We start from the raw sequence: 18,886 nt of genomic DNA on the forward strand, positions 1-18,886 counted from the left end.
ACTACCAGTGGAATGGGTAAGAGACCAGGCTCTGGATGTAGACGTATAAAGATCTGAATCACAGTTCTGCCACTTGTTAGCTGAGCAAGCTTATTCAAGATTTGTACCCTCGGGACTTCCCTGGTGGTCCAGTGGTTAATAATTCGCCTTCCAATGCAGGGGATGCAGGTTCCATCCCTGGTAGGAGAACTAAGATCCCACATGCCGCGGGGCAACTAAGCCTGTGCACCACAGCTACTGAGCATGCAGGCCACAGCTAGAGAGCCTGCATGCCACAACTACTGATCCTGCATACCACATGTAGAGAGAAGCCCACGTGCCGCAACGAGGAGCCCGTGCGCCGCAACTAAGACCCGACACAGCCAAAACTAAAAAAAAAAAAAAAAAAAAAGATTTGCAGCCTCTCTGAGCCTCAGTATTCTCATCTGTAAAATGGGAATGGGAATAATAGAAGGGGCTACTGTGAGGATTAAATGAGGTAATGAGTTTAAAACACCTAGCACAATCATTAGCTCATAAAAGACAACCCATAAATGTAGCTCCTCCAAAGTGCCTCTGAACTTCATGGTGATTGGAGAAAACCTCAAACCCCTCACTGCACTGCAGTCCCTCCACCTCATACTTATTTTTCTGCAAGGTCTGAGTGCTCAGTGCCCATGGAACTCTAACTCAGACACCCAAGGCCCTCAAACATGCACACACACAGCCTGCACGCACCCTGGGGAGGATTTTGAGATGCCATGGCTAGTTACCAAGGAAAGATGTTTAGAAGGTTTCCCTGGGGTACAGCTGCAACCTTCTTGTGTTAGTTAGAAGAGACTCCTGCCCAGAGCAGGGGGCTGGCTAACATGACCTCTTGGGGGCCTTCACACTCCTAGAATTTTTCAACTTGAATTTTGTTAGCTCATGTGCACACACACGCACACTCTCACACACCGTCTGCCCAAAACCTAAACGAGAGGGGCTCCCTTTCCCTTTCCTGGGAAGCTTCTATCCCAGCTCTCACTCCACCTCATCCTCCTGCAGCCTCGCTGGGAGGGGAGACACTGTCACGACCCCTGAACTTCATTCCCTGTGATTGATGTGCTCAGCAGGGAGCTGCAGGAGAGGGGATAACAGGGTGAGGAGGCTCAAATGACCAAACAGAAGGGGCTAGGACCTTGGCTGGGCCCCCAAAGCAAGAAGCAGCAATAGCCCCATGCACTTGCGGGAATTTACTGGTTCCAAGCACTTGCTTCTCCAGCATCTCCCTGGAGTCTCCTTCGGCCCCAGAAAGTGACAAGGGTGTGAGGGGCCCCAGATGGGGAAACTGACTGCAGTGTCTTGCCCTGAATCAGTTTATCTGGCCCACTTGAATCTCCAAGGGTCAAGAGCCCTCTGGATCTGGGCATCTCTAGTGGAACACATATGTGGGTGCTGAGTCCCTATCCTAAGTTAAACCCCAATTTATCAACAACGATGTCAGCCAGGACTTGTGACATTCCCCCCATGCCATTTTAGAATTTAGAAGAGACTGAAGCATAGAAAAGCACAGTGACTTACACCCAAGGTCACCAGTAAGTCTCCCAGCCTGCATTTGAACCCAACATTGCCTAACTCCAAAGTGCATGCTCTAACCACATATCACACTGCCTCACGTACTAGGGCCACATTCCAGGCCTGGGTTTCAGTTCCAGAAGTCATTAGAAAATACCATCACTCAATGAGCTGTTCTGCCCTGCTTTTTGTTTATGAGTCTACGTTTCAAAGACTCCCAATAAACGGTACTTTTAAAAAGGAAAAGACACAACATGCAGTCACCATTCCCTCATCACTGAAATAATTCTTTATCATGGAGGTCACATTTTACAAAACATCCATTACTCTATTGCATCGATTCTAAAATGCATGTTTGCGGTTCTTTTACTCTCTGAATTTTGGATGTATTTTAAAGACTGTGAAATTTAAGCTTCCATGAAATACACAACATTATTTGGCTCTAAGAATAATCCTGGTAGGTGAACATTGGCAAGATTATAATCCCCATTTTACAGCTGGGAAAACTGAGGTTCAAAGAGGTTAGGAGACTAGCCTGAGGTCACAGAGCTAGTCAGTGCAGATTAGCCCTGTTTCCTGATTCCCAGCACAAGCTGCATCCACCATACACTCCTGGCTTTCAGGCCCTGCGCTCACAGTAGCTTGTTCCCATCACCTCCCCCACCCCCACCCCCCACACCCCGAGCTACCCACCAGCAGAGGCCTGAGGGAGACCTCAGTTCCCCAACCCAGGGTTCCCCAGCCTCACTCAGAGCTGGGGAATGAACCCAGTGTGCGGACAACTGGGAACAGTCCAACCCCACACAGGAAGTTTTCAGGCCAAAGGATCCCACTTTCAAGAATGCATCCCAGGGCTTCCCTGGTGGCGCAGTGGTTGAGAGTCCGCCTGCCGATGCAGGGGACGCAGGTTCGTGCCCCGGTCCAGGAAGATCCCACATGCCGCAGAGCGGCTGGGCCCGTGAGCCGTGGCCGCTGAGCCTGCGTGTCCGGCCTGTGCTCCACAACGGGAGAGGCCACAACAGTGAGAGGCCCGCGTACCGCAAAAAAAAAAAAAAAAAAGAATGCATCCCATGTGGCAGGCAGCACTGTAGAGATCAAAGCTGGGCTTGGGGTGTGAAGTCAGTATTTCTGCCTGGTACCCTCACACATCATGCAAGCTAGATCTAGAGGCTTCTCACCTAGGGTCCCCATTCTCTGGAACTACTTGCCATGCCCTATTTCTCCTATTTCAAGAGGCCAAATGAAAATCAAATATTGCTTCTAGATAAGATCTCACAGACTAAAACACCACATTTCTTTGCTATGGTTAAACTCACATCAGCTCAGTGGTAATGCCGCGGTTTGTTCCTGCTGACCAGAAAACACTGATTGATTGTGATGGGGCCCCAATTAACATACAAGGGGGAAAACCAATTAACGACTTATGTAACAGGTACAGCTTGGCAGACAAAAATCTTTCAAAACAAGGAGTGTGAACAGGCGAAAATAATACAAGGGGCAAGCTGACGTGGAAGTGTGAGCTCCTCATTTTCCCAGATGGGACATGTGAGGTTCGGAGAGCTGGAGTAACTTGCTCAAGGTTACACAGCAGGGCTGGCACTGGCACCCAAGGTTTCTGCCCCTCAGGAGAGGCATCTTCCCACCCCACCCTTTTGTGATGAGGTTCGAGAAGACCAGAGCATCAGGACTCACCAGGGTTGCTGAAGGGGATCAGGATAGGGAAATAGCTTCTCCCTGGCACCTGTGGGCTCCTTCCTGGCCGGCAGCTGCCAAGGCCACGCTGTCTTTCCTCCCCAGGTGTCTGCCGAGGCAGCTAGGCGTGCGAGGCTCCTGGAAAGCCTGCTCTGGGCAAGGTGGTGGAGGCCTCCCTGAAGAAAGCACCCTCCAGGACGTGGAGTGACCAGGCCTGGGGTCACAGCGTGGCCATAGAGGGCTTCGCTACATCTAGCTCGCACAGCTGCCTCCTGGCATCTGCCTGGGAGCTCTCCAGATCGCAGGGCTGGTTTTCCTGCCAGCTGCTGGGTGCCTTTAAGAGAAGGACAGCAGTTCATTGGCTGAGCAAGGCTCCCCCTACCTCTTTACCTGAGCAGGTGAGAGCTGCTAGGCTAGGGGCAGACCAGGGAGCAAACAAACTGTGGCAACCAGCTGGTCCACCCCTCCTCCACAGCCCTGGTTCTGGGCTTCCTTCCCCTCCCCAGCCCCCAACTCCAGGAATTAAATGGGAGTAAAGAAAGGGCAAAACATTCTGCAAAATGCTTAGTACTGTTCAGTTTAGGAAGCTTCATTATCTCACAGTCACCCTAGACCAGAGTTAACAGTATGCCTTCTCTTTCAGATGGAAAAACCATACTGGGAGAGGTAAAGGGCTTGCTGAGTTTGCCTGGCTATTCAAAGGAAGGTTGATGGAGTAGGATGGTATGAGGACCCAAACCTGAATCCCCTGCTTTTGACTTCCCATACAGTGCTCTAGACCACACCACTGCCTTCTCTGTGAAACCTTTGGCAAGTCACTCACTGCCTCAGTTTCCACATCTGTAAAATGGCACAGTCATGCTTGTGTGTAAGTTCACACTCACTGTATTGTATATTGTATTACACTCACACTGAGAACTAAAAAGGACTTTGGAGATTCTCTAAGCCATCTATTCATTTACCAGGAATTCATTCATTCAATAGGCACCACTATTCAGCAACTATTTTGTGCCTGCCTGGCCTGTTTTAGGGCCTAGGGATACATCAGTGAACAAGGAAGTCAAGGATCCTACTCCTATTGAGCTTGCATTCTAGAAAGAGGGGAGCTAGACCTAAACAAGTAAACAGATCAGATAGGTAACAGTCCCCCGAAGAAAGGAAATAGGCGATACGATCAAGTAATGGCTGTTGCTATTGTACATTATGTGGTCAGAGAGGCTCTCTCTGAGGAGGCGATATTGAAGGTGAGACTTGAGTAATGACAAGGAACCGATCATTGGAAGAGCTGGATAGAGAGTGTTCCAGACACAGGAAACTGCAAGTGCAAAGGCCCTGAGCAGGTGTGTTCGGAGAACAGAAAGAAAACTGCTGTGGCGAGAGTAAAGTCCAATCCCTGCCCCCCTTTTTTAATAGATAAGGAAATGATTCAGAGGGATGACTTGACTTGCCCCAAAGCCCCTCCTGCAAATATCTCCTTCTTCTCTTTATCCTCATGTATTAGGGAGGGAAACTGAAGCCTGGAGCTTACCAGCATACTTGGGTTACCAACCCAACAATCACCTCACCAGCCTACACTGCTATAACCTCCTGTTTCTCCATTCTCTAGACACTGAAAAGGGTAAAAACTATGATTTTAAGAGTCGATCACACTGAAGAACAAAATCCTGACCAACAGAATACAGTATTCAAAATTCCAGCAGTAATGCACACTGCCACACAGTTACATGGGGTCAGCACAGACCCTTCCTGCTGAGGTCCTCTCCTGTTTCATTTTCAGAATTTTTCACTCTGATGTTTATAAAGGGCTGCCGGTTTTCAGTCATCGTATTGTTAGCGGCAGCACCGGAATTGTTATTCTGGGACTGTCAGCTAGGTAGTGTGGGATGAAGCAAATGATTTCTGGTGCTGCTGGTGTTGAGAACCAGGACTTGGTTCCAGAGAAAGGAGATACATATGAAGGATGAAAGGGGTTAAGTGAAAAAATCTTATAATTCTGGGTTTAAAATGGAAGTTTCAGTGTGAATTTTTGATGCAGATGACCTGAAAACAGACACATATTCCCTAGCTCTGCCTACTGTTTTCAGGTCTAGAAACAACGAGCGACACTTTAGAAAGCAGCTTCAGTGTCCAGACTGTAGTCTCTAAATACCATTTCACACTAAAAGGAACCAGGCTGCTCAATAAACAAACAAACAAATAAATAAATAGCTGATACCAGCTTCAGGACAGAAAATGCACAATATGTACTTAGACTATCTTTTAATGCCAAAAATCAAGGAAGCTAGTTATGGCAAAGAGACTCAGCAGGCAACCGAAGAGTCTCGCATTGGCCAAAGTCAGGACAATTTGAGCATCGGTAAAGAAAATAACTGCAATTAGTTAAAAAAACATCAAATATATTTTAATCCATGAGTCCACAATGATATATTAAAAATGAACAACAAACCTCAGTGATCATCTTCAGAAGATATTAAGAAATCAATTCATTATTTTGAAAACTAGTAAATAAAGGGAAACAATTAAGCACTTGTTCTGTCTTTGCTGTAAGAACTGTGTCTCAGGCAACCAAACAGTAAAGGAGAGGAAGCTGCTCTTTACATAATCATTCCAACAAATAAAATGAAAAAGGAATGAAGAAGGATTGACTTGGGATATCATCACTTGTTATGAATTAGTTGATCTAACTGAAAATATTACAAAAACAGAGACAACTTGACATAATGGGCCTTTTGATGGAATCAATACCACCTCCTATGAAGAAATCATGCCTCCAAAATCAAGCAGGAGTCTGATGAAGACTTTAGACGCAGGGGTGGACAAACGTTCTCTCTAAAGGGCCAGGTAACAAATATTTTAAACTTTACAGGTTATACAGCTCTAGTCTCTGTTGCAACTATTCAGTTCTGCTGTTGAATAGTACAAATACCAGGCACAGACAATAACTAAACAAATGGGCATGGCTGCGTTCCAACAAAACTCTGTTTATAAAAAAGAGTAGGGGAGGGCTTCCCTGGTGGCGCAGTGGTTGAGAATCCGCCTGCCGATGCAGGGGACACGGGTTCGTGCCCTGGTCCGGGAAGATCCCACATGCCGCGGAGCAACTAAGCCCGTGAGCCATGGCCGCTGAGCCTGTGCGTCCGGAGCCTGTGCTCCGCAACGGGAGAGGCCACAACAGTGAGAGGCCCGCATACTGCAAAAAAAAAAAAAAAAAAAAAAATAGATTTGACCCATGGGCTATAGTTTGTTAACCCCTGTTCTTGACCTGACTACCAGCTTACAGGAAATACAGGGACTGCAGAACACATGAAATGACACCCCAGGGATGCATTTAGCAAAAGCTAAACTAGGAAGACATCTAACAGGAAGATCAATCTGATTTCTTTAACAAATAAACGTCAAGATACTACAAAAGAGAGACAGAGACTTAATGTATACATTAAAAGAAACTTAGTAAATATTAACCAAATACAATGTATGGACCTTGGGACTTGCCCGGTGTTATAGTGGTTAAGACTCCGCACTTCCACCGCAGGCGGCGCGCGTTCGATCCCTGGTCGGGAAACTAAGATCCCACATGCCACACAGTGTGGCCAAAAAATAATAAAAATGTATGGACCTTGTCTGAATCCCAATTCAAACAAATATTAAAAAAAATAGTGTAATTGGAGAAATGTGAACAGACTCGAATATTTAATATTAAGGAATTGTTGACATTTGGTACTGTTTGATGATGTATTGTGGTTGTGTTTAAAAAGGGGAGGTCTTATCTTTTAGAGATGTTGCTGAAATATTTACAGATGAAATGGTATGATATTTGGGATTCAGTTAAAAATAATGGGTGGTAGAATATAAAGGGAACAAAATTGATAAGGAGTTATTAATTGTTGAAGGTGGATGATAGGTACAGTAGAAGTTCATTATACTATTCTTTCTACTATTGTGTAAATACTTGAAAATTTCCACTATGAAAAGTTAAAATATATTTATGCCACTTCACACTCAGCCAACTGACAAAATTTTAAAAATCTGACAAACTTCAGTTTTGGAAGGATATGGGGAAAGGGTAGCTCTTACAGATGGTGGGAATGTAAATTCCTACAACAGCTTTTGCGAGGGATTTGTGTTCACCCCATGACCCCCAAATTCCACATCTCGATATACACTAAGTGATACTTTAGTCCATTAAGAGACATGCAGGAAAGTAAAAAGAGTGAGACATACAGGAACTATTTTTACTTTTTTAGAAGAAAAATTTTATTTCAAACAGATTCAGTGGTATGTGTGCTACAGCAAAGGCTGGTTGTAGCAGTTTCCTTTCAAACCTGCACTGATGTATAAATTAGACATTATTTGGGAATGATTAGTTTCTGGTAAAATGTAGATTCAATTCAACATTTTGCCAATTTTTACATTTATTGTAGACCCTATTTTAGAGGTTAACTTTTCATCTCTAAAAAATGAGAATAACCTTACAGCTACTCCTAAGGTAATGAGCTGTGAAATTAATTCCTCACTATTGCTTTGAAAATATACCCCTAGGTTGTTAAGAGAAATTCCAACTTCATCCAAATCTGTTATTTAATTCTTCAGTCATCATCTACTGTTGGCTTGATTGTCACTCCTCTTCTTATTTGACCCCAACCAATTAAATGCCAGTGTTTCTCAACTCTTTGGCTAAGGGCAATTTTTTCTCCTACTTCTGTGCACACAATTAGTCAAAACGATTTTGCACAAATCAGCCTTGACCGCACTAACTCTTCCTCCTGTCGCCAGGGATCCTATGTTCACCATAAGCACTTCATTCTTAGACAGGTTTTGCACTTTTGCTGCTTTCTTGTCTCCTTCAGTGCGTGCACCTAGAAGCCGTCTAAGCAGGAAACAGGAAATTTCCAATTCTGTGAAGACCTCAGGTAAAGCTCCAACTGCACCAAGCACCTGCCCCACCATTCTGTCAGCCCGGAACAAAGTGGGGTCAGTTTCTGTTCCCACTCCAATAAGACCTCCTGGAGCAGCACAGTGAAGATCATTATGCTCTGTGAAAAGCGATACAATTTTGGAAAAGATGGGTTTACACGTGAGCTTTCCTTCACTATCTTTGGAAACAATACCAGGTCTGACTTCTATCTCCTGGCCCACCTTTAATACTCCTTTTAGAATACTACCACCAGCTACAACACCCTTAAGGTCATCAACCTCACAGCCAGGTTTGTTTGACATCAAAGGATCCAACAACAATAAGTCGGGGTTCTGAAGTAAAGTCTCTGGGGGGTACTGGAATTTTCTTTACTAGATACTTGCAGACAACTTCAGGATTGTATTTTAGCAGAAACTGGAGTAATAGGAGCTCCGTCTGCTACGGTATCTTGTACAAATGCAAGGGTCTGTTCATACTGTTCTTTAGCCTGGCTTTCTTTTACCTAATCAATTTTATTTTGTAGAATCAAAATATGCTTCAGTTTCATGATTTCTATAGCAGCCAGGTGTTCGAAAGTCGAGGCTGAGGACAAGACTCGTTACCAGCTACCAACAGAAGAGCTGCATCCATCACTGCGGCACCGTTCAGCATAACAGCCATCAAAATATCATGGCCAGGACAGTCAACAAAGGAAACATGTCTGACTAATTTTAAGTTCCCTTTGGTCCCTGGAATATCTGTAGGAAACTCATCAGGTGTACTACTTCCACAGGATCTATAACATTCTGGCCGAGGACAACTTGCGTCGTCAAGTTTATAAATCTTAGCATTAGCTTAGCCAAGTTTGATTGTAATGTTTCTTTCTACTTCATTTTTGAACCTGACAGTGTGAACTCCAGAAATAGCTTTTACAACCGTTGATTGCCCATGAGCTACATGACCACTTGTACCTATATTAATTGTGGCCTGTCTGCTGATAACTTCATGTGAAAGTGGCGTCAACTTGGTAACATCCAAAGTATTGAGATCTTGCCGAGAAAGGTGCGGCTGCCCTAAAGTCACACCAGCCTCGCCCCCAGCCATCTTGCCCGGAGAGGAAGGAAGGCGTCCCGGCGGCTGCCTGACCATTCGCAAGCCCCCTTGTGCAGGGTGGGGCAGTGGAGGCGGGAGGGCCAACTAGGGCCCAGGCCTGGGAGAGGAGGATGGCTGGTGCAGCGGAGGCCTCACTGCTTGGACTTTTCTCCCCATGGATTTGTGCAGTGCCTGCCGGCAGAATGACCGTGTGGCAGGCTGACCGCGTGGCAGGCTTCCGCTTTGCCATGACGGCGGACGGATCCCCCTGGCGGCGGGCCCCGCCTCCCTGGGCCAGGAACATATTTTTTTTTTAATAGGAAAAATGGAAAACAATCAAAATGGATAAAAATTATGGTATCTTTGGATGGGGGAGGTTATGAAATGCAGAGATTTGGAAATGGCAACTACTTGTGGAGCTAAGAGCTGGGGCCCCATCAGGATAGATTTGGCTCAACAGATGTTGACCCAGACCCACTCTGGGCCAGGCCCTCTGCTAGGTACTGGGGATACATAAGTGATATCCCTCAAGGGGTTCAAAGTCGAGATATCAGAGACGGAGTGGGCCTAACACATCAGCTAGCTCAACCTACCCATTTCACAGATGTGGAAAATGAGGCCCAGAAAAGTTAATCGACTTGCCAAGGGCACACAGTTGGTTCATGGAGGAACCAGGAATTGAGCCAGGTCTCTGATGCTCAGAGAATCAGGAGATCTTGGAGCCACACATTCTTAAGTTGAATCCTGGCTCTGTAATTCGCTAGCTATGACCTTGGCCAAGTTATTTAATGTCTCTCTCCTCAGAAGGATAATAATACCTATTCATGGCTTGATGTGAGGATTAAATGAAATGATATACATAAAGCCCTTGACTCAGTGACTGAAAAGAAATAAGACCTTAATGGATTGGTTCTGTACTTGTATTATTATTGATATAAAGTAAGGCCTTAGTGAAGCGACAAAATGCTACATTCTGTTATTCTCCAAATAGCTAATGCCATACTTCTTAGAGCCAGGATGGTGAAGACTCTGTATCAAGTTGAAGGCCTGTCCCAGGAGTTAGCTGCTTTCTATTCCAGGCCCCACCCCAAGCAGCCACATGTAAGAGAATCCTCACCACCCTCCCACTCTGCTGACTGTCTGCTCTCTCAGGGCCATGCTGAGACATGACAGGGTAGCACAGCTCTGTAATCTGTGTGGATCCTCCTCCACTACCCTGAGCCTCAGCTACCTATAAAATGAGAATAATAGCAGAATTTATCACATGGGGTTGTTGTGAGGATTAAATGAACTAATGCCTAGCATATAGTAAGCCCTCAACATATGAGATACAAGACACCTGTCCCAAGGCATCAGGCTTGGGAGATACAAAAAAGAATCAGCTGCATTCCCCACCCTCTAAGTGCTTCAGTTCAGGGGGGATACAGTCAGAGGCCACTCCCTTCCCATTTCTCCGCACACTGTCACATTTCAGGCCTGGATTAGGGCCCAGGGGGCTAAGTGATTCTGGCTGCTTTGCGGTAGGCTGGCTCTAAGAAGGACTGAGCTAAACCTCCTGTGTCTGAAACCACCCACATGCTCACCTCTGCTGCTGAGAACCCAGCTCTGTAGAATCGCTGACTGTCTCCGGCTACTGGAGCCAAAGCATCATATGCTCTGAATAATAAAGCCATCCAGAAAGTTCCCCGTGGTGAGCTGGGAACACACTCCAGTTCGTACCCTTGGGGCCGGGCAGCCAGAAATATCACCAAAGGCCTGCCATCAAAGCCAATCTCCTGTTCTCAGCAGGCTGGAGCCACAAGGCCCAGGGAGTTTCAATCCCCAATCCCTTCCCTTTCCTGATGCCTTCTTCTCCCAATGAGACCATGTGTATTTTTCATCCAAGACCCTATTTTTACAGAGCATCATAAAACATTCTCAATAAGCTCAGTGACCATTTGTCCCAATTTTTCCAACCCTAGAGAGCGAAAGTCATTGAAGGTCAGAGAAAGACATAGTAAGACCAATATGAGGCCAATGGAACCAGTCAAATATATTTGGTTCACCTGTGGAAGCAGGCATGGCATTGTTCTTTCAAGTGGATGTCAAAGCTGTAAACTTGCAGCTGCTCACAGGCTGCAACTGGGACAGCTGGTCAGATGGTGTATTTGTTGTGCATGGCGAGATCTTTGCGGGCAGGGGCTGAGCCTTGTTCCTCTCTCTGTCCAGCACTCAGCAGCAAACACAGTGCCTAGCACGGAGCAGTCAATCCAAAAACACCTGTCAAATGAATAAAGTTGCTTAGTTAGTCCGCCAATGGGTTTAAGATGCTTGTATCACACATTCTCATATCAGCCTAAACTTTTCCTTCTCATTGCTTACCATACTTGTAATTAAATAATTGCACGTGCAATTATTTGTTTAATACATGCCTCCTTGACAAGACTGTCAGCTCCCTGGAGGCAGAGACTGCCCCCAGTTTTGTTCAACATTTGTATCCTCAGGGCTGAGAACGGGATCTGGCATATAGCTGACACTCAATCAATGTTTGTTGAATAAATAAATGAGCAAAGATGGCAAAGACCGCCACGGTCAGTGAGTCGACCCACCCACTAATTTTTTGTTTGTTCTGTTTTGTTTTTATTTTACTGGAGTATAGTTGATTTACAATGTTGTGTTAGTTTCAGGTGTACGGCAAAGTGATTCAGTTATACATGTACATATAGTCATTCTTTTTTAGATTCTTTTCCCATATAGGCCACCACTAATTTTGGAGGCCTGTGCTTCCTGAGGCACTGAGCTTCACTCCCAGGTCAAAGGAAGCTGGCCTAAGGTTTTTTACTTCAAGATGCTGACAGTGCTATGGGAAAGTGTGTGGATACGGGTTTGTTAATACCCAGGCTCAGATGTTCTTAGTCTGCCTCCTAGAAAGTCTATCCATTTATGAAAGAGCACAATGGAGTGGGAAACAGGCTCATTTGCTGGTTAACCGGGGCCTTCCCTTTGCCTCTAGTTGGTGATTTGGGACATTTGGCCTGGGGATGGATGAACCAGATTTCAGTCTGGAGTTAGTAATGGAATCTACTTCGTAGAGTTGTTATAGGAGAAAATGAGTATATAGGTGTGTAAATATTTACCATAGGACCTGACAGTGGCACTACTGCTCAGTAATGGTATCTAGAGTTGTTGTTGTTACCAATACTCTGCCTTCTAAGGCTGCTCTTGGATGAAGGATGCCATCACCTGGATGAAGATCTTCAGGATGGAAGTCTGGGGCTGGGCTTCTCCAAGGCATCTCCCAGGGACAACCTGGACAGACTGCAGGGAAGGAGTGAATCAGCTGTGTGACAGAGACACTACTCCTTACAGAGACACTACTCAAACTGACTTGGGCAAAAGTTGGCCCACACTTCCCTTAACTCCAGAGTGTAGAATTGCCTTGAGCACAGCTGGATCCAGGAGCTCAAGCAATATCATCAGGATGTTTCTTCCTTGCCTCTATCTGCTGCTGTCCACACTGCAGTCTTCTGTGTCTCAGAGAGGCTGCCCAAGGTCGCTTACATCCTGTCCTCAACTACCACAGAAAAGAGAAAGTCTCCCTTTCCCGAAGTTCAGACCAGACCTCCAGAGTTCTCATTGGCTGTAACTGAGTCACATGACCACTCCTGACCCAATCATTGTGGCCAGTGGATGCAAGCCTCTGATTGGCAGAGCTGAGTCACATGCCGACGTCTAGGCTATGGGCTGGAGTCAGCTGCACAGATGGGGAGGGAATGAACCCGAGCAACTTAACAATTACTGTTGCCAGAGAGGGGAGAATGTTGCTGGGTCAGCAAAACAAACATCCCCTGCAGATTACAAACCTCTCTGCAGGTCAAGTGGCAAGAGCAATGTCACAGTGAGACCAAACAAACATCAGTTCCATCAGACAAATAAAGTGATAGGATCTGGAGGGATTCCCAGAGGACAATGGGGCATTTACTCAGCAATCTGCCAAAAGACCTGTTCTATAGGGCCAAGATTAGGGTGAGGCAAATGAGGCACCTGCCTCAGGCACCAAGTTAAGCAAAACACAAAAAAACTCAGTAACCTAGAAAAATAATACTTGAATACAATATTTTATTATTAAAAAAATAAATCTATCTATCTATTTATTTATTTATTTTTGGCTGTATTGGGTCTTCATTGCTGCACACAGGTTTTCTCTAGTTGCGGCGAGCGGGGGCTACTCTTCGTTGCTGTGCGGGAGCTTCTCATCGCGGTGGCTTCTCTTGTTGCGGAGTACGGGCTCTAGGCACGTGGGCTTCAGTAGTTGTGGTTCGCGGGCTCTAGAGCGCAGGCTCAGTAGCTGTGGCGCACGGGATTAGTTGATCCGCAGCATGTGGGATCTTCCCGGACCAGGGCTCGAACCCGTGTCCCCTTCCCTGGTTAACTTCTTAACCAGAGAAGTTCAAATATAATATTTTAAAAATCAAAATTAACGCCCCAAATCCGTGATGAATAAAATACCAAAACTTTAAATGAAAGCAGGATAAGTAATAGTGCTGTAGAGAGCCATATTGAAGCTTGGGGCAAAAGGAAAAATCACAACTACTGATTTTACTGTTACGTAAAATTTTGGTATTTTGTTCATCATGAATTTTTTTGGCATTAATTTTGATTTTTAATATATTGCATTAAAATATTATTTGTCTTGATTTCTGAATTTGGGGGCACCCCGCTAAATTTTGTGCTGGAGGCAGGATACCTCATTCCTCTTATCCTAGTCTAGGCCCTGCTGTCTTGTGTGGGATTTGCTGTAGGCAGAGAGGGAAAGCCACCCTGAGATGAAGGGATGTGTCCAAATTGGCATTCCCTAGTGGGAAGGGCCCTGGGCTGGAAGTGAAGCCCTGGTAGCAGCCCTGGTTCTGCTATCCGTGTGCTGTCACTCTGCTACCTTGGGAAAATATTTTCCTCTCTAGTCCTCAGTTTTTCCACTTGCATATGAGGGACAGGGCATAGTTAATGGTTTTCAAGCAATAGAACTCAATATCTTAGTTTAGAAAAAAAAAAAGGAAATAGAGCTGTTAAAAGGGGCATGTGCTGAGGTAGACCTACCTGCACCTCTGTACCTCCACCAACTCAACAGCCCCTCCAAGTGCTCCATGGAGTCCTAAGGAGTTCCAGGGGGCACAGCATGAAAACCTTTAAATTCCATGATCTCTAAGATCCCTAAGCAAACCCATTTTTCTGCCTGAGACAATGTACACATTTCAGTTCCTCCTGTCTATGCTTTATTTAGGTCAGTGTTTCTCATATGGCCAGGCATGCCCTGTATCAAGGACACCACAGATGCTTTATTTAAAACACAGTTTCTATGGCCCCACCCTAGTTGCACTGAACCTGAATCTTCCAGGGATGAGGCCCAGAACCAACATTTTGAACAAGCAACTTCCCTGCCAGCTGATGGACACCACTGAAGTGTTTGAGTCCTTCCCTATTAAGTTATTTCCACAGAACCTCATAAAGTATTTTATCCTGGAGCTTTCATTTACAACTGTCCTTCTGAATGACCAGAGCAAGGAGAAAAAAACACAGGAATAGTCAGATGAGCCCAAATAAATGAATCTAGGCTTGCCAAGTAGAAACAGATCACAGTGAGATCTCCAGGACCCTTCCCAGACAGAACATCCTGGCATCTCCTTGTTCAGCAATCCCACAGTTTGTATCTGAAAGAAATCATCTGCACATTTCTCTTTTCTTCTGGAGTAGCACTGGCAACCTCAGGAATAATTTATTGAATTATCAGGTTTCTTAGTATATAATTGAGTTCCTGGGAGCTAAGAGTGAGTGTGCCTGTAAGGCTGTCAAGAAAATTCACTTTAGACTTCGGAAATATGGTAGATTTTTGTCATTTGCAATGGAAACAGCCATTCATTCTTTCTTTCTTTCTTTTTTCACTCAACTAGCTTGGCAGATTCACTGGTGCATAAGATATTTCCTCTGCTTTTTTTTCCAGCTTTACTGAGATACAATTCTCACACAATACAATTCATCCATTTAAATTGTAAATTCAATTGTTTTTGATATACTAAGAGTGTGCAACCTTCATCACAATCAATCATAGAATATTTTTATCACCTCAAAAATAATTCTTGGACCCTTTAGCTATCACCTCCCAATCCTCCAACCCCTTAGCCCCAATCAACCACTACTCTACTTTCTATCTCTATGGATTTGCTTATTCTGGACATTTCATTTAAATGGAATCATATATTATGTGCTCTTTTGAGATGGGCTTCTTTTTAAAAAATATTTATTTATTTTGGCTGCGTTGGGTCTTAATTGCAGCACGCAGGATCTTCACTGAGGCGCACAGGATCTTTCATTACAGAGTGCGGTGTCTTCATTGTGGCGCTTGGGCTTCTCTCTAGTTGTGGTCTTGCGGGTTTTCTCTCTCTAGTTGTGGCGTGTGGACTCGAGGGTGTGCAGGCTCAGTAGTTGTGGTGTGCGGGTTTAGTTGCCCCGCGGCAACTTAGGGATCTTAGTTCCCTGACCAGGTATCAAAGACGCATCCCTTGCATTGGAAGGCGGATTCTTTATCACTGGGCCACCAGGGAAGTCCCCGAGATGGGCTTCTTTCACTTAGTGTAATGTGTTCGAAATGTATGCATGTTGTAGATTGTATCAGTACCTCATTCCTTCTTAGGGCTGAATAATACTCCATTGTGTGGATATGCCACCTTTTTTTTTATCCATTCATCAAGTTGATGTACATTTGGGCTGTTTTCATTCCTTGACTATTCTGAATAATGCTATTGTTAATATTTGTATACAAGTTTTTGTGTAGACATGTTTTCTTTCCTCTGCCTTTGAAGGGCTCCTAGTTCAGCAGATGTCTTTCCTCTGCCTGTGAAGGGCTCCTAGTTCAGCAGATGTAGGTACTAAAACATGTACCTACATAATTACCTGTGCCAACAGGATGGTGCCAGAGAGGGACAAGGCAACACAGTGTAATGGTTAGAACCACATGCTTCTGCCATTACTGAGTGATCTCAGGGGCAAGTTTCTTCACCTTTCTGTGTATCAGTTTTCTCACGTGTAACATGGGATCAATATTTTTCTGACTGCTGTGAGGGTTACATGAGATAATGCATGTTAGGGACTTAGCACCAAGCCTGGCACATAGTATGTGCTTGATTAAATTTTGTCATTATCATTCTGGAGATTACCAAGTAAGTTTATTGATGGACAATGCACTGGAGCACGAGTAAAGTCTTCATTCATTGAACAAATGTTTATTGAGTATTTATTATGAACTTGGCACTGTGAGAAATACAGTTGATCCAGACTTTGGATCCTACTGCCAGGAGTTCATAATCTGTAATCTAAATGGCAAGACTTACTGCCATACATTGCCTCCGTATATTGTGATTTGTTCTTTAATAAAGGTCTAAAAACTTGTTGTGGGAGCCCTGGAGAAGGAAAACTTTAAATAAATAAATAAAAAGACCTTCTTATTCTGAAAATGTTGAAACATACTGGAAAGTAGGAAGAATTATAAAATGAATACCTACATATAATCACATAGATGCAGCAACTGTCAACATTTTACCATATTTACTTCATCTTACTATATGTTAAATTTGTGGCTGAACTATTTTAAAGTTTAGTGCAGATATTCTAACACTTCAGCCCTAAACGCTTAAGCATGCATTTCCAAAAAATAAGGATTCTCCTCCATAACCACAATACACTTACCACACCTCACAAAATAATTTCCTTATATCATCTAATATGCAGTTCATAGTCAGATCTCCCCCACTGTCTAAAAACTTGGTCTTTATGGCTTTTTAAAAAAGAAAACAAGCCAAGATACAATCAAGAATCACATCTGCCCTTTACGCGGTCACGCTGAGCTAGCGCCCGGGCTTGGGATCAGACCACAGCCCCCGCCGCGGCCCGCCGCCTCCTGCTGCCTCCCGCCGCCTCCGGACCATGGACCCCCCGCAAAGTGAGCGAGCTTCGAGCCTTCGTGAAAAAGTGCAAGCAGGACCCAAGCGTTCTACACACCGAGGAAATGCGCTTCCTGAGGGCGTGGGTGGAGAGCATGGGGGGTAAAATACCACCTGCTACTCATAAAACTAAATTGGGAGAAAATACCAAGGAAGAAAAAACAGATAGTAAGAAGGCGGAGGAAAACATAAAGACAGACGAACCATCAAGTGAGGAGAGTGATCTAGAAATTGGCAATGAAGGTGTGACTGAACCAGACACTGATGCCCCTCAAGAAATGGGAGATGAAAATGCAGAGAGAACTGAGGAGATGATGGATCAGGCAAATGATAAAAAAGTGGCTGCCATTGATGCCCTAAATGATGGTGAACTACAGAAAGCCATTGACTTGTTCGCAGATGCCATCAAGCTAAATCCTCATTTGGCCATTCTGTATGCCAAGAGAGCAAGTGTCTTCAACAAATTACAGACGCCAAATGCTGCCATCCGAGACTGTGACAGAGCTATTGAAATAAATCCTGATTCAGCTCAGCCATACAAAGGGCGAGGGAAAACGCACAGACTTTGGGGCCATTCGGAAGAAGCTGCCCATGACCTCGCCCTTGCCCGTAAGCTGGATTATAATGAAGATGCTAGTGCAATGCCGAACGAAGTTCAACCAAGGGCCCAGAAAACTGCTGAACATTGGAGAAAGTATGAGAGAAAACGTGAACAGCGAGAGATCAAAGAAAGAACAGAAAGGGTCAAGAAGGCTCGGGAAGAACATGAGAGCGCCCAGAGGGAGGAAGAAGGCAGACGACCATCAGGAGCTCAGTATGGCTCTTTTCCAGGTGGCTTTCCTGGCCGAATGCCTGGTAATTTTCCTGGAGGAATGCCTGGAATGGGAGGGGGCATGCCTGGAATGGCAGGAATGCCTGGGCTCAATGAAATTCTTAGTGATCCAGAGGTTCTTGCAGCCATGCAGGATCCAGAAGTTATGGTGCCCTTCCAGGATGTGGCTCAGAACCCGGCAAGTATGTCAACATATCCGAGCAACCCAAAGGTTATGAATCTCATCAGCAAAGTGTCGGCCAAATTTGGAGGTCAAGCATAATGCCCTTCTGACAAATAAAGCCCCTGCTGAAGAAAAAGCAGCTTAGACCACCTAATGGATGTCGCAATAATACAAACCAGTGTACCTCTGAAGAGAGCTGGGGTGCTTTGAAGAGGAACCCTACCCCTCTGCTCCAAATGCAGCTGAAACATTTTACAGTGGTTTGCCATTAGGGTATTCATACAGATAATGTTTTCTTACTAGAAATTTAAAACTTTAAATAATTTTTAAACCTTAAAAATATTTAAAACAAATTAAAAGGGTGTGTTAATCCCTACATTTTTCTTTACTAATCATTTTGTGTTTTTCCTTTGAATTAGTTAGGCAAGGAAGATACTTCAGTATGGAAGATTTATTGTTCAAGTTTGAGTGAAGTAAAGATTTATTAGTGGGAGGCAAATGTAACATTTAAATAGATAAAGTTTGAGTTGGATATATGGTAGAAAAAAAAAAAAGAATCACATCTTACATTTACTTGTTAGACTCTAGGATCTCTTTGAATCTAGAACCTCCTCCTCCAGTGCCTTTGCTTTTGTTTTGTTTTCACGGTGTTGACTTTTAAGAAATCACATCAGTTGCCTTATAAACTGTCCCACATTCTGGAC

The 18,886-nt window shown here is 44.6% G+C and overlaps 2 pseudogenes; one reads left to right on the top strand and one right to left on the bottom strand.

The window, feature by feature from the left end:
- Positions 1-7,788: 7,788 nt before the first annotated feature.
- Positions 7,789-9,247, bottom strand: LOC131756116 (eukaryotic translation initiation factor 2 subunit 3 pseudogene; annotated as a pseudogene).
- Positions 9,248-17,182: 7,935 nt separating this feature from the next.
- LOC131756123 (hsc70-interacting protein pseudogene) lies at positions 17,183-18,363 on the top strand (annotated as a pseudogene).
- The last annotated feature ends 523 nt before the right edge of the window (positions 18,364-18,886 follow it).

This window comes from Kogia breviceps, chromosome 4, assembly GCF_026419965.1.
Source record: "Kogia breviceps isolate mKogBre1 chromosome 4, mKogBre1 haplotype 1, whole genome shotgun sequence".
Lineage (NCBI taxonomy): Eukaryota > Metazoa > Chordata > Mammalia > Artiodactyla > Physeteridae > Kogia > Kogia breviceps.